This window comes from Xenopus laevis, chromosome 5L (assembly GCF_017654675.1).
Source record: "Xenopus laevis strain J_2021 chromosome 5L, Xenopus_laevis_v10.1, whole genome shotgun sequence".
NCBI lineage: Eukaryota > Metazoa > Chordata > Amphibia > Anura > Pipidae > Xenopus > Xenopus laevis.
In genome coordinates, this window is record NC_054379.1 from 93,829,107 (window position 1) to 93,840,226 (window position 11,120).

The following is an 11,120-nucleotide window of genomic DNA, read 5'->3' on the forward strand; positions in this document are numbered from 1 at the left end:
TTATAAGAGCCTTTAGTTATACTCATTTAGCCAAAACTAATATTAACCAAAAGGATCCCCCGCTCTTTGAAATATTTTTTAAAATACTTACCCACCATTTAAAAATTACTTACATCAGCTCTTACAATTTTATAATAGGGTTAGAGAGGGTAGCCTCAGTCAGTCCATACAGAGATCAACCTGATGGTAGGCAGGAATCCACTTAGCCAATGTCGTCTTGGCTGCCTTAGAGCCACATCTGGGTCCATGCGGAATAAATAAACAGTGCATCCGTCTTCCGGGACTGTCTGAGTAGCTGCTAAGTAAGACGTGATAGCTCGAACCACATCGAGGTTGTGTAGCTTGCACTCTGCCGGATTCTTGGGAGTTGGACACAAGGAAGGGACCACAATGTCCTGGTTAAGGTGAAATTCAGAAACGACCTTAGGGAGAAAGTCCGGAGTAGGTCTGAGAACCACATTGTCCGCGTGTATGATGGTGAATGGTGACCTGCACGACAAAGCAGCAAGTTCCGAAACCCTCCTGGCGGAAGTGATGGCCAATAGGAAGACCACCTTTTCAGTAAGTGTGGACAAAGGAAGGTTGTCAATAGGTTCGTAAGGATCCTCCTGTAGGATGGAAAGGACGAGGTTAAGGTCCCATGGTGGTACCGGATAACGATACGGAGGATGCAGACGAGTCGCTCCCTGAATGAACGTCTTGATGTTACTCCTCATGGCCAGCTTTTGTTGGAGTAGAACAGACAACGCCGAGACTTGAACCTTCAATGAGCTAACTGCCAGACCCTTAGAAAGGCCATCCTGTAAGAAGGAGAGGACCTCCCTCTCCTTTGCCCTCTGAGGGTCCTTGCCCAAATGTTCGCACCAAGCGATGAATGTCTTCCACACCCTGTGGTATATCTTGGCAGAAACAGGTTTCCGTGCCCTGAGCATGGTGGGCAAGGCCGTCGAAGGAGCGCCCGCTCTTCGGAGGACTAGGGCTTCAAGAGCCACGCCGTTAAAGCCAACTGATGAGAATTCGGGTGAGGAATGGGCCCCTGAGTGAGGAGGTCCTCCCGCTGTGGAAGGTGGAAGGGAGCGTCTGCGGCCAACGCTACTATGTCCGCAAACCAAGCCCTCCTGGGCCAGTATGGTGCTACCAGGATGGTTGGAACTCCTTCCCGTTTGACCTTCTTGACGACCTTTGGCAGAAGCGCCAGTGGAGGAAAGATGTAGGCCAAGGGGAACGGCCACGGGATCACCAGAGCGTCCACTGCGTGTGCGAGTGGATCTAGACTTCGTGCCACGAATCTTTGAACCTTTCTGTTGTTCCGGGACGCCATCAGATCGATTGCAGGTAGGCCCCATTTGGCCACGAGAAGTTGAAAAACGTCCTGGTGAAGGCTCCACTCCCCCTGATCTAGGGTTTCCCTGCTCAGGTAGTCCGCCATCCAGTTGTCTATCCCAGGTATGTGGACCGCCGAGATGGCCGGTACGTTGTTCTCTGCCCACTGGAGGATGCTGTTTGCTTCCCGAAGGGCCGCCAGGCTTCTGGTGCCGCCCTGGTGGTTGATGTACGCCACTGCCGTAATGTTGTCGGACTGGACCCGAACCGCTCGGCCGTGGAGCAGGGACGTCAGATGTTCTAGAGAGTAACGAATCGCTCTCAGTTCCAGGAGATTGATGGGTAGCTGTCTCTCCTCCTGGTCCCAAAGTCCTTGGATTGTGGTTTGTTCTAGGACGCCTCCCCACCCCCTGAGGCTGGCGTCTGTTGTGAGGACTAGCCAGTGGTGGGGAGGGAAGGGTCTGCCTGTGGCGGTGCGGAGAGGCTGCAGCCACCAGCCGAGGGACAGCTTCACCTGGTGTTGGAGGACAATCGGGCGATCGAGATCGTGCCGATCCTTGCGTTGTTGACGCAGGATGGCGTGTTGGAGAGTTCTGGTATGAAACTGAGCATAGGGAATCGCAGGAAAGGATGCCACCATCGTTCCCAGGGTTTGCATAGCCGTCCGAAGGGTCACGGTAGGTGCGTGAAGGAGGGTTCTCACCCTGTGTTGTAGGGTGGTTGACTTGTCTCGCGGGAGAAGGGCTTTCCCGTTCCTGGAGTCTAGTATGAGTCCCAGGTATTCCGTCTTTTGCAGAGGAGATAGATTGGACTTCTTGAAGTTGATCAACCACCCCAAGTCGGTCAATGCCTGCAGCACCAAGGTTGTATGCTGCTGTGCAACGGCTTCGGATGGACCTTTGACGAGAAGATCGTCCAAATAAGGGATGACGGGAATTCCCTGGAGACGTAACTCCTCCAATGCTGCCGCCATCACCTTGGTGAATGTGCGAGGGGCAGACGATAGTCCGAATGGGAGTGCCACAAACTGCCAATGTTGACCGTTGACAAAGAATCTGAGGAACCGGTGGTGGGCTGGGTGAATTGGTATGTGGAGGTAGGCGTCTTTGATGTCGATGACAGACATAAACTCGCCTTCTTCCATGGACGCCAAAACGGATTGAATTGATTCCATCTTGAAGTGGAGCTTTTTTACGAAGGGATTGAGGTCCTTGAGGTCTAGGACCGGCCTGAGAGACCCGTCCTTTTTGGGTACCATAAAAAGGTTGGAATAGTATCCTCTTCCTCTGTCCGCAGGTGGCACTGGTTGAATCGTGCCGGCCTTGGCTAGGTCCTGGAGGACCGAGAGGAACAGAGTTCTGCTGTGAGTGCGAGAGGTGAGACGTGAGATGAAGAATCGGTGGGGGGGGAGTTGGGTAAAGTCTATCAATAGTCCTTGTGAGACGACCCGAAGTACCCATTGGTCCCGTATTTTTCTGTTCCACACCTCCCGAAAGGATTTGAGGCGGCCTCCTAAAGGAATCCCCTCGGGGGTGGGCACCCCTTCATGCAGAATTGGACTTGTCAGGAGTAGGCTTTGTTGGGGCTTTAGAGGATGACCAAGAAGATCTCTGCTTGTTTTGGTAGCGGGAACGAAAGCTGGAGCTGGTTTTATCCGCTTGCGGCTTTGACCGTTGGGTCTGCCGAAAGGGACGAAAAAATGGGCGTCGTTTGAAAGGTGGTCTCTTGGATCTCGTCTGTGGAAGAAGGGTGCTTTTGCCACCCGTTGCCTGGGAGATTATTTTGTCAAGTTCGGCTCCAAAAAGTAGTTTGCCCTGAAAAGGTAGGCTAACTAAGGATCTTTTTGACATAAGGTCGGCGGACCAAGTTTTTAGCCACAGGAACCTCCGGGCGGCCACAGATTGTGCTGAAGCCCGAGCCACCATCTTCGCTGCATCCATTGCTGCATCGCCAATATAAGAGGTTGCGTCCGCGATTTGGGAAAGGAGGTTGTCTGTAGTAGGCTCCTCCGATCCAATAAGCTGAGCTGCTTGTTCCACCCATACCTCCATGGCCTTAGCTACCCAAGCGATAGCGAAGATAGGTCGAAAGGCTGAACCCGATGCAGTGAAGGCTGATTTGCAAAACCCCTCAAGTCGTTTGTCTATAGGGTCTTTGAAAGCAGCAGCGTCCGCCACTGGGATAGTGGTATTTCTGGATAGTCTGGAGACAGGTGGGTCTACTGCCGGGGGTGAGGCCCAGAGTTCGGTGCACTCTTGTGGAAAGGGATAAGTCTGTGAGAATCGCCTTGAAACCTGCACTCTATGGTCCGGGTGTTTCCATTGGGCTTTGATGAGTTCGTCAAGCTGATCGTATGCTGGGAACACATAGGAGCACTTCTTGTGTCTCTTGAAGATATTTTTAGCAGGTTCCACTTCAGTCACGGTATCTTCGATATTAAGAGTACTGAGGACCGCCTGTATGAGACCTTCAACTTCCTTTTGGGTTCTAGGAGTGTCTAGATCTGGATCAATGTGTTCCAGGTCAGAGTCCTCTTCGGAAAGGGCTAGACCTTCCTCGTCAGAGGGGGTAAATTGTTCCTCTGGGGAGTCAGGGGGTGGAGGTGCAAGGCGTTTGGTGCCCGTGGGGCGATCGTCTAACTTGGAAGGTTGAGATAACCGTTCAAGTACCTTGTCTAAAGTCTCAGGGATGCGGGCTAGATGTTGGATGCCTGCAAGTGAGAGGGATAAGGCCTTAACCAATTCAGAATCAGAAGTGCTAGCCAGAGGGGGTGGCGAGGTATCTGATGGTCTACAGGCCACACACACAGAATCAGTCGAGGCCGAACTGAATTTTGTCTTACAATTTGTGCAAGCCAGAAAAGAAACCTGGGTATGTGAACGGGTATGAGCTGAGGACTTGGATGTCCTGGGCTCTTCCGTTTTGTCTGCCATAATGCTCCTTACTGTCGTGAGAATAAAAACTTTTTTTTTTTTTTTTTTTTTTTTTATTTTTATTATTAATTTAAAAGAAGGAGGCAGGGGACCCCCGCCGAAGCAGGGTAGATGGCAGCTGTTGTCTCTGTGGTATGAGAACCTGTAGAGACAAGATAGGCACAAGGAGGTAAGGAAACCTATGTCCTGGCCCATGCACTAAAAAGAACAGGCAGAGATTGAGCGAACGCATTACTTGCCTGACCGCTATGTGTAGTGGAGGTGAGTGCGTTCCGATAGGGAAGATACTCCCCCTGAGAGCAGTAAGCTAGTGAGAGCCGTCTGTGTGCAGCAGGAGCGCGAGGTGGATGAGACAAGGGACCGGAGCCGTCTGCTTCCCCTAGGTAGCGCGGGAATCCCTGCTGCGGAGAGAGGAAGGGCGGATGCGGAAGTGCGTGTCAGCGTGAGACGCAGGTTTGGGCGCGAAGGGAGATCGCGGTTATTTAGGTGCGCATAAGGCGGCGGTAGGGGGGGGAGGCCTAATCCGGTGCGTATGCAGAGAGGGTAGTTGAAGGAACATAGCAGGGAAGCAAGGTTGGAAGGGGGTAAAGGTGATAGTACTCACCATCCGATGCCAGCTAATCCAAGCCCGTTTGTAAATTCTCCCTGTACAAACACAAATAAAAATATATATGAAGGAACCACATATATCTGTATCTGTATTAGAAAATACATCCAGTAGGGTGTATAGCGCTGCTGCAGGCCTCCGAAGAGCGGGAAGCAGCGCAGGGAGAGAGGAGCAAGCCTGCAGACCTCCGTAGAGCGGGAAGGCTGTAGGGCATAGGAAAAAAAAAAGTAGAGCTGGAGAGGCACCTGAAAAGTATCAATGGCCCCTTAGTGTGGCGTGATCTTAACAAGTAGTTGTGATCAGTTGCTCCAGCCACCAAAAGTTATGTCTTCTCCTTCTGAGGACACTAAACGAAACTGGAGTTAGTAGGAGGAGGCAGGGGATGAAGCCCAGAGCAGGAGGAGGAGTCAAAGGTTTAACTGTTTAGTGTCCAATCTCCAGCTGCAGGATCTTCATCCCCATGGTGCCTGTGTCCCCCAATTTAGGCAAGAGAAATTGCCAGTCTTTAGATATAAACCAGTGTAATTTGCTTGCTGGTCATTCGGATCCCTTGTCATGCGGCCCCTGCGCTTATAGCTCCAGGGATTTCCTTTCTGGATAATATGTTTCTGGATAATGGATCCCATACCTGTATTATCAAACAAATCATGCTAAATTTATAACTTGGTGACATTTATTTCCCAATTATTTAGGTCTGAGGTTGTTCTGTTTATAAATAAGGATGGGAGAAAAATATTAGCAGAAAGGAAGTTTTATGAAATGTGATATATACACCGGAGCAGCTGTTTCAGTGTCAGTTGTAGGAACTGGAAGATACTATTGGTGATACAATAAAAGGGGTAAGCTCCCAACTGCAAAAATTGAGTGTGTGCAGATACTTGAATATTTTGCTGTTGCTAAGGAATCTAGCCAGGTCAACGGAGTGCCAGCATCACCAGTGAATTGCAGGGGTGAGTTGGATAAATGACATGAACTTTTTTTTTATTTAAAACAGGAGGGTTGATTTACCAATTAATGTTACTAATGTAAGTACAGGTATCGGACCTGTTATCCAAAATGCTCGGGACCTGGCATTTTCGCATAAAGGATCTTTCCATTATTTAGATCTTCATACCTTAAGTCCACTAGAAAATCATATAAACATTACATAAACCCAATAGGCTGGTTTTGCTTCCAGTAAGGATTATTTTCATCTTATTTGGAATCAAGTATAAGCTACTGTTTTATTATTACAGAGAAAAAAGGAAATTATTTTTTAAAATTTGGATTATTTGGATATACGTGGAGTCTATGGGAGATGGCCTTTCCGTAATACAGAAAATCGGGTTTCCGGATAACGGATCCCATACCTGTAGTAACAGTTGATTTGCTTCCCTGGTCCAGCTTCTTCAATGAATGCACTTGCCCAGGATACATTCTTCTAAGCAGAGAGTCACCTTCTCTTTCCACTTTCCCAGCATTCCCTGTAGTGCCCTACGCAAGCACATGCTCAGTAATGAATGTCTCTGCCAATTTCTGTTCTGTGAATGCATTCAGCTTCATTAGATGCAGGGAGTGCCTGGGAACAGCAATTAAGATGGTACTCAGATGACACTACCTCTGGATGGTGGAGTTCTCAGGGATGCAGATTAAAGATTATAGTCCCTAGGGGGTACCTAACAGATTGGCACCCCTACAGTGATTTACTTTACTTCTCCTTGAAGGAAATTGGGTCCTCATAATTACACGGGCATGATTTCTTAAATAATATCAATATATTTATTATTAACTGCTTTAAAGTTAACTTTGAGTTAACTTTTAGTGGCAGATGTATCAATGGTCGAAAAAAAAATTTGAAATTCGAATTTTCGAGGTTTTTTTGTGAAATTCGACTAGGGAATGATTCAAATTCAATTCGAGTTTTCAAAAAAATTTCTGAAATTATGCTGGCACTTTAAGAATTTGAATTCGACTATTCACCACCTTAAACCTGACGAACTGCTGTTTTAGCCTATGGGGGATGTCCTGGGATCAATTTGGAGTTGTTTGTAGCCTTCCTGAAAATCTATTCAAATTCGATTCGAGTTTCCAGGTCTATCTCATTCATCTGAGTTTGAAAAATTTGAATTTATTAATAAATTGCAGTTGGTCAAATTCTGGTCAAATTTCGAGTTCATGGGAGTTTAAAAAACTCTAAATTCGAACCCTTTATAAATCTGCCATTCTGAGAAAATTTGCCATTAGTTTTAATTTTTTAATATTTGTGGTTTTTGAGTTATTTAGCTTTTTATTCAGAAGCTCTCCAATTTGCATTTTCCGCAATCTGGTTGCTAGGGTCCAGATTACCATAGTAACCATACATCAAAAGAAAGAGGAGTAATAAAAAGTAGCAATAACAATACATTTGTAGACTTACTGAGCATTTGTTTTTAGATCGAGTTAGTGACCCCTATTTGAGTGCTGGAAAGAGTCAGAAGAATAAGGCAAATAAATTTAAAAAAAAAATAATGAAGGCTGATTGAAAAGTTGCTTAGAATTAGCTATTCTATTACATACTAAACGTTAATTTAAAGGTGAACCACCCCTTTAATTTATAAAAAGTCTGTGTCCCATGTAGCTTTCTTTGATAGCTCAAGAACTACAGTAGATGAGAGCAACAAGTCCACATTTTCTTGTATCTGTTACCTGCCAAAAATCATTTAAACATTAAATAAACCCAATGGGATTGTTTTGCCACCAATATGAAATCATGCAGCTTTGTTATTAAGTACAAGGCTGTTTTATTATTACAGGTATGGGATCCATTACCCGGAAACCCATTATCTAGAATTACGGCAAAGTCGTCTCCCATACACTCAATTATAATCAAATAATCCAAATTTTGAAAAATGATTTCCTTTTTCTCTGTAATAATAAAACAGTACCTTGTACTTGATCCAAACTAAGATATAATTAATCCTTATTGGAAGGAAAATCAGCCTATTTGGTTTATTTAATGTTTACATGATTTTCTAGTAGATTTAAGGTATGAAGATTTAAATTATAGAAAGATCCATTATCCGGAAAACCCCAGGTCCCGAGCATTCTGGATAACAGGTCCCATACCTTTACAGAGAAAAGTGAACTCTATGGGAAATCAATTATAGAGTACTGGTTTTACTCCATCAACATAAACTTAAAAAATGGAAAAGGACTTCAAAATGACTATGTCTTAGTAGATTTATTGAGTGCTGCTGCTAGTCATTGGCAAATGAACCCAAATGTCTAGTAACAGCTAGGCCATATATATATATATATATATATATATATATATATATATATATATATATATATAAATATATATATATATATATGTATAAATATATATATATATATATATATATAAATATATATATATATATATATATGTATAAATATATATATATATATATATATGTATATATATATATATATATATATATATATATATATATATATATATATATATATATATATATATATATATAGTGAATAAAGCAACCTTTGTTGAAAGATGTAGGCTATGACCCTATAAAAGCACGAGGCCTCATTTTTACACAAGGTAGTGCTTTTTTATTATAATACACAAGCTTAAGTGAGTAACATGGCAATTACATTTACAGCTCGCTAAAAAAATGTGCTGCAGAAATGTTTTTATATATGTTCATTTACCATCAACTTTGTATGTTTTTTTTTTCATTAGGTTCAGTTCCATGTGACAATAGGACATTCAGCTTGATCGCTGTACATTGATTGTCCATTTCCCAAGTGGATGCATTGGGCTCTAATTGTATATGCCATCACTTTTATTATTCTTTTTGCTAACTTCTACTGTCGGACATACAATGCTCCTAAAGCAGCAGCTAAAAGTGGAAAATCACTCGTAGATGGAAAGACCTCTGTTAATGGCAAGTGCTCCGTGTTTGGAAAGTCCCAAATGAATGGAAAAGTGTTAATGAACAGATCAGTAAATGGAGCTGTAAGCAAGCATGAGAATGAGGTTGGGCAAGAAAATGGGCATAAAGGAGAAAAGGAAGAGCCCAGCGAGAATAGGAAGACGAAAGCCTTAAACCTGCTACTTGGAACCTCAGATCTAGGGGTGGCACTGATTAGCTAAACAGGCATACAGTTATTTCTGATTATGTAGATCAGGTCTGACCCAGCATTTTATAACCTATTTAGGTGCAATTGTTTGCTGACGTTATTTCTCATGTATTATTTGTGACGCTGACACTGCCCCATACCCAGCGTATTGAGCTCTAATTAGTAATATTACAATTTATATCAATTCTCTGAACAAGAATATGGATTTGAACAGAAGTCCCTTTTTGGCTTTCGAGCAGTCATGGAGATACTGGTGAATAATCTATAGCGGAAGTATTTCTGGAACCAGCAATTTGGAGGATTAAGTGGGAGGCAGAAATCACTGGAAGCAAAGTCTCCTAATCTTATTTTACGCTAAAATATTATGGCACATTTACCTCATTTAGTGAAAGTTGCAATTATGTCTAATTGCCGTAATTATACAGAAACAAGAAGGTGGTATTTTACCCTACAGAGTCTAGTAGTGTCAGGCAGCACAGTTCACAATAGTAATGGCAAACCTATTGACCCCATGGTGTCTAGTTGTTTTAACACCCTGTACGAATTGTTGCGTGGCCTGTCTGTTCTAGCACCCTACAACCTACCAGGTTTTAGCTCAATACATATAGCAGCCATTAGCAAATCCGTCCAGAATTTTTAAGGGATACTGAACTTAAAATACTTGTTGCTCTTTTAGGAGAAACTACTGCTGTGGCATACAGAGGTGTATGTTTATATGAATCAATACGTTGATAGAACTGAAGAACTGTATATAAAGTTGCTGGTGTATTTTTTTCCTCTGGTTGGATAATTTCCTGCTTCACTATAGTTACTTTTAGTACGACGTGAGAAAAAAGTGAATAATAAAACCTACTTACACAGAAAACCAGGCCCTACCAGTATATCTTTTCTTTCAACTGCATGTTGCTTTGTTAACATGACATACTTACTGACTGGCTCCCATTTACTAACTGCTTCTTGTCACTAGAACAGGCACCACACATTGGATATAATTGTGAATGATTACATATGTATCAAACCTGCATTCTTTTGACTTTGTACATAGTGTAAAATAATTGAATAACCCCCTACAGCTTTTCATTTGTTTCCAAATTAATCAGCTTTTCCAATAGAATATGCGTGATTATATGTATTCTATGGAACTATACACAACGGGAGAGGTAAGTATTGTCATGTTTAGTAACATGCCCATATAACAGTAATCTGGAACAATCAGTGATCTATATACAGTACATGGAATGCAATGCAGTTTACAGCATTGTATGAAGGGGAGCCTTTCTTGCAACTTAGTAACTTCTTATTAAAACTTAAAGCTAGACAACCCAGTTGACAACTGATTATTTGATTTCAATGTATTGAATAAAATCATGGCATGCACGAAAAATCTATGCCTGCCAGCAGAGGTGTATCTTCACAGCCCTGAGTCCCCATGCAAGAAAACCTTCAACTTTGTACACATCCTGGGAGTGTTCAGCCCACAGTCCCCTGCTTGATCCACCCACCCTGCCAGTAATGTCCAAACAAACCCCCTCAATTTTTATCCCACTGCCAACCAGCAAAGGTATTTCCATTTGCATGCGTCAAAACCTTATGATATGTAGTACCTACTCTTTTAGGGTTCTTGTGTTCTTTAATGGCTGAAAACACTGGATTAGATTGAAAAAACAGTGAAGTGCTAGCGCCATCTTTTAATTTGAGATATTGTTTTAGAGTAATTGCACACATTGTTATAGGTCAAAACAGGGCCGGGCCAAGGTATTTTGGCACCCTAGGCAAGGACTTCAATCAGTGCCCCCACCCAGTCCTGCATTACCATTTTCCACATTCATATTGCCCCCTGTGCCAGCACCTATCATATTGCTCCATTTGTACTTGTGCCAATCGCAGTCAATTCCTCAGATTGCCCTCAAGCCCCCAATCTGTACCTGTGCCAGCATAATCCAAAACATCTATCATATTGTTACCCCCAATCTGTACCTGTGTCAGCAGCAGCCAAACAATCCACAATATTTCCCCCAAATATATACTTGTGCCAACAGGAGACAAAAATCCATCATATTGCCCCCAAATATGAACCTGTGCCAGCAGCTGCCAAGAGGGAGTGCTTCTGCCAGCTGTACGAATCACGGGCAAGAGAGGGTTGGAACAGGTGGTTT

General features: G+C 43.6%; 1 long non-coding RNA gene across 1 annotated transcript; it reads right to left on the reverse strand.

Annotated features, from left to right (window-relative positions):
- Positions 1 to 4,313: 4,313 nt before the first annotated feature.
- On the reverse strand, positions 4,314 to 5,308 carry LOC121393542. Its single transcript, XR_005961146.1, has 2 exons — positions 4,861 to 5,308; positions 4,314 to 4,398 (listed from the first exon to the last, which is right to left on the reverse strand). It is a non-coding gene; the product is annotated as an uncharacterized LOC121393542 (long non-coding RNA).
- Positions 5,309 to 11,120: the final 5,812 nt, after the last annotated feature.